This window comes from Talpa europaea, assembly GCF_964194135.1.
Source record: "Talpa europaea genome assembly, chromosome: 10".
In the NCBI taxonomy this organism is placed as follows: Eukaryota; Metazoa; Chordata; class Mammalia; order Eulipotyphla; family Talpidae; genus Talpa; species Talpa europaea.
In genome coordinates, this window is record NC_140077.1 from 427,909 (window position 1) to 433,385 (window position 5,477).

Here is a 5,477-nt window from a genome sequence, read left to right on the forward strand (position 1 = left end):
CCCGCCGCCCGGCCGCGCCCCGCGCCCCGCGCTCGTCCTGCGGCGGCCGCGCCCCTGGAGCCGCGCGGGCTGGGGCTCCCCGCCGGCTACGCGCGCCCCGCCGCCATGGCAACGCCGCCCCCCGCGCCCCGCCCCGCGGCGCCCCGCCCCCCGCCCCCCCCCGCGCTGCCGCAGTGTCGCCCGGGGCGGGCCGGGGGGCGGGGCGGGGCGGGCCGAGGGGGGGGCCGGGCGGGGGGGCCGGGCGGGGGGGCCGGGCCGAGGGGGGGCCGGGCCGAGGGGGGGCCGGGGGGCGGGGCGGGGCGGGCCGAGGGGGGGCCGGGCCGAGGGGGGGGCGGGGCGGGGGGGCCGGGCCGAGGGGGGGCCGGGGGGCGGGGCGGGCCGAGGGGGGCCGGGCGGGGGGGCGGGGGGTGCGGGGCGGGCCGAGGGGGGCCGGGGGGCGGGGCGGGCCGAGGAGGGTGGCCCGCGAGCGGGGTGGCCCGGGCCTGGGGGGGCGGGGGGGGCCGGGCGTGGGGGACGTGGGGGCCGGCGGGCTCCGATGGGGCGGGCGGCGCCGTGTGTGCGCCCCGCCCGCGCAGGCAGCGCCCGGGCCACGCGAGGGGCCCCCTGGGCGTCCGCGGGTCCCCCCCCCCCCACCCGCGCAGCCCTAATCCCCGCTGGGGGGGCGGGGCCGCAGCCCGGGTCGGCGGGGCCCGCGGGGCGCCCTGGAGCCCCCTCCGGCCTCCGCCCTGCGGCGCCCACTCCTCGCCCGCGGCAGCCTCCGGGCGCCCGGGCCCAGGGCGGCCACAGAGGTCGGGCCCCCCGAGGGCCCCCGCGGGCTCCGCGGGCTGCGGGACGGGGCGGGTCAGCCCGCAGTCGCCCCACCTGGCCCGTGGCCGCCGCGCGACCCGCCGCTCCTGGGGGGCAGGGGGCAGGACATCGTGTCCCCCCTCGTCTGCGGGCCTCCGGGCAGGAGGGGTCGGGGCTGTCCGCGGCCCGGGGCACCGCCCGCCCGCAGCAGAGGCCGGCGCGGGGCACTCGGGGTAACTGCGGGTCCCGAGGGCGAGGGCCGAGCCCCCCGCCGCCGCAAAGGCCCGGAGAAGGGGCACCTGGCCCGGCCCTGGGCGGACTGCGCTGTGGGGGCGGGGGGGGGGCGGGGGGGGCCGCGAACACAGGCAAGGGGCGCCCCGGCGAGCAGCTTTCCCAGCAGGAGAAAACACGTCCCGTGGGCGCCCCCAGAAGACACTCGCTCGCGTGTCCGGCCACAGGACCAACACGCCGGCACAGGGAGAGGCTCGTGCGCCCCAACAGCTGAGCAGGACCCGGCCAGCCGATGGGCAGCAGCACGGACAGCAGCACGGACAGCGCCCTGCAGCGGGGCACCCCAGGGCCAGGGCACAGTGGGAAAAGGCTGCTGTTGCCCTGATGAGGGGTGGGGGGGCCCTGCTGCACCCCCCGCAGCCATTGGGGGGAGGTGCCAAGGGGCACGGATGGGAAGTTAGGGCCGCTGGGGCACCTCGGCCGAGAGCAGGCAGTGCCCCTTGCCAGCACCGAGCCTGGGGCCGCCACGATGGAGGGGCAGGGAAGCTGTGGGGACCCGCCCCAGCACTGGGCAGCCCCCAGAAGGGCGGCCACGGCCTCTCCCCAAGATGGAGCGAGCGGGAGAGACTCATGGGCAGTCATGGCAGACAGGAGCGGGGCCCGGACACACAACACACGGGCACACACGGATACACAGACACACACGGATACACACGGACACACGGACACTCAGACACACACGGACACACAGAGACACACATGGACACACAGACACACGGGTGGACGCGGGCGCATGCACACCCCACACACAGCTGAGTCCTGGGGCCCCGCCCCTGCGCCCCTGCGCCCCTGCCCCAGGTGTCCTGTCCAGACGCTCCCTGTGTGGGGACCCCAGCAGAGAGGTGCGGGGAGCTCCAGCGAGAGTCGCCCCCAGAGTGGGGAGCCGCCGCCCAGGACGCCGCCCGCCCGCTGGAGCCTGGGCCTGGGCCTGGGCCTGGGGTGCTGGCCGAGTGGGGCAGCCGCGAGCGCAGGCCAGTGGGGCTCCCGGCAGGGCCGAGCGGGTCGCTTGGGGGCGAGGCCGTCGTCGGGGCCGGCGCTCGGAAGGCAGTTTCCGAAGATCAGACTCGAGGCAAACATTCCTGACAAGAACGTCAAGCCCCTGATTAACAGGACCTGTCTCTGCGTGTCTGCGGGCCGGGGCTTGGGGCGACAGGCCCCTCCCGAGCAGGTGACACTCAGGACCCTAAGGACGCCCTGGCCTGACCTCTGGGCTCCGGGTGGCCCCGTCACCCATGGGCGGAGAGGCAGGGGCTGGGCAGGGAGCAGGCCTGGGGGGTCTGGGCTGGGGGCGGGGCTGGGCTGGGCTGGGGTGGGGGCTGGGCCCAGCCCTCCCTGCAGTGGGGAGGGTGGTGATGGGGCTGGGGTGGAGGCCCAGTGGACCAGGGGCACCCAGCCGGGAAGTATACTCGGATACTGGGGGCGACTGGGGGTTCTGCTTAAGCTGAGTTTACAGGGGCACACACAGGTGGGCCTGCTGCCCCCCCCCACCTCCCGCGTGGGATGCGCCTTGTCTGCAGCCCCTGCTGTCCCTGTGGTGGCCCCGAGCATCTCTGGCCACTCCTGGAGGGCGTGGGCTTCAGCCCCCCAGGCCCCAAGGTTTGGCCCCGCACTGCCCAGGGAAGCCGCATGCCCAGAATGCACTGGGGCTGCGTCGAGAGGCTGCTGACCACTTTTTTGGTCACTGAGCTTCCCTGGTGTCCGCTGAGGCCACAGGCCACATTCTGGGGGGGGGGGGCGGGAGACAGGGGGCTCCTCCCAGACTGCAGCGGGGCCAGTGCAGCGAGTGGCCAGCAGAGGGCGGCGCCGGCCCAGCTGTGCTCAGGCTGGGAGGGACGCAGCAGGGGCCTGGGGCCAGCTCCAGCAGTTAGTGGCCTCCTGTTGGGTCCATGGCCCTGGCTGCCCCGCCTGTGTGTCCCCGGTGTGGCACGGGCCCCTGTCACAGGCGGCAGGGAGGGCAGTGGGGCTGCTGCCTGGAGCTGGCTGGAGCGTGGGTGCGGCTGGACCTTTCTGTGGCCTGAATCCTGGCTCTGGGGGAGGGTGGCCCAGCCCCTGCACGTGATGCCCCTGGCTGCAGCTGGGGGTTGGGTCTGCCCAGCGCTGACCATGCTTTAGGGTGCCTTTTGGCCCCACAGGTCCCCCAAGCCAGCTGGGAGCCCCCATTCTCCTGCTGCCAGCATGGCCGGGCAGGTGTCTCCTGTGACGCAGGTAAGTGCTCAGCTCCAGGGGCTGCGGCCCCAGGTCCTGGCTGCTGGGGTCCCTTCACCTGTCCCTCCAGGCCCTGGTCCTCCCAGTCATCTGTGGCCTCCTCCCCCACCACCCCACCCGTGGCCGGTCCAGGGCATGGAAAGGTCTGGAAGGCCCGGGTTCCCAGGCTGCTGTGTGGCAGGTCCCCAGAGCATGAGCCTCTGGGACCCGGGGTCCAGGCAATGGGTGGAGTCCAGTCCCAGCCGCTGCCCAGTCTGTGGGCGCCGTGGCCCCGAGTCCCCCTTAAATGGTGTCTGTAGCTCCTGGGAGGCCCAAGGGCACCAGGAGCCCACATGGGGATGTGAAGGTCCAGCTCAGTGGGCACACAGTAGATCTGGGGGGGGCTGGCCGGCTGCTGGGACACCAGTGCCGTGGTGGGGGCAGAGCTGCGGGCACGGTGGAGGGGGCAGCCATGCACTGGCCTCGCCCCCCCGGATCCCTTCAGGGCCCCAGCCAGGAAGGCCGGATGGAGGTGGCCAGGGGAGGCAGGGGTGGGCCCCAGGCTGGACCTTGCATCCCACAGAAGCCTTGACTGGGGCTGCCCAGCCAGATGGCTCGGGGGCAATTTGGAGACAGTCCCGGCCTGAAGGGCTTGGGGATGGCGGCAGCGCCCCGATCAGGGGGCCAGTGCCCAACGCTGGCGGCGGTGCCCAAGGCCACGGCCAGCTTCTGGGCTCGCGGGGATGGCAAGGCTGTGGCTCCCAGCGCCCTGCCAACAGCCAAGTGGCCCTGGGCCGGCACCCCACCCTGCAATGGATGCCTCAGGATGGCGTCTCCCACGCAGGTACACACACACACACACGCACACCCCGCACCCACACCCGTGCACACACCCACTGCACCCACTGTGCACACACCCGTGCACTCACACCCGTGCACATGTACCCCACCACACCCACGGCACACACACCTGTGCACTCACACCTGTGTACACGTACCCCACCATACCCATTGCACACACACCCATGCACACACACCCCCTCACCCACACCCACTACTACACACACACCTGTGCACACACCCATGCACTCGCACCCGATGCCCACTGTGCACACACCCATGCACTCACACCCGTGCACATGTACCCCACCATGCCCATTGCACATGCATGCACTCACACCCATGCACCACCTGCACCCATGTCACTGTGCATGCCCACATGTGCACACACATGCACACACACGTGCACACGCACCAGGTGCACCCCCACGCACAGCTCACCCTCGCACACTCACTGCACATGCATGCTCATGTGCACACAGCCTCATGGCTTGGTGCACACCCGCACGCGCCACACAGCAGACAAGCACATGTGTGCGCATGCGGAGCAGGAGGTGCAGAGGCTGCTGGGACCCGCTGGTGGGCCTGAGCTTGCTCCCTCGTCCGGTGCCCAGAAGGGAAGCCCCAGGCCCAGGGCCCTCCGGCGGGTCCAGACCCAACGCCAGGGCCAGCTCTGTCCTGTCCACCCATCCCGGTGCTGCCCATGCCCCGGGCCTGGGTGGGTGGCTTGTGGATGCCCTGTCCCCACCCTCAGGGCCTAGCAGGCTGCGCACCCCACAAACGACACCATTAATAACCTGGGGAAACGGCCTCCGTTGTATTTCTGCCCCGCAGCCCAGCACACGCAGCGCCCCCTGCCCACGCGGGGCTCGCTCCCGGCAGTCGTGGAGCCTCAGCCCAGCAGTGGGCGCAGAGCCGGGCCCCAGGCGGGGGCAGCACGGGACAGCGCATGGGGGGCACACACCTGGGCGCGGGCGGGGGCTCACACGCACGCCTCCCCCTGCCCGGGTGCCCCAGACCCCACAGAGGGCGGGCCTGGAACGGACACCAGCCTGGTCGGGCCGTGAGTCCAGGCACTCGCGGAGGCGGCCTGACGCGGCCCTGTCCCGACAGCGCTAGCCCCGCGGTCGAGTCCCAGGCTCAGGACCCGCGGCTGTGCCAAAGGCACAGGGTCCCCAGACACCCGCTGGCCTTGGCAGGCGCCTGCAGGACAGGGCTGCAGTCAGATAGGGGGTCGCGGGGGTCTGGACCGGCCAGCGGGGGCTCTGGACCGGACAAGACCCGGCCGCATAGTGAATGCCGGCTACTGCGGGGCGTGAGGGACGGGGTCCCGCCTCGGGCCCTCACAGGAGGGGCGCGGCGCGGCGCAACAGGGG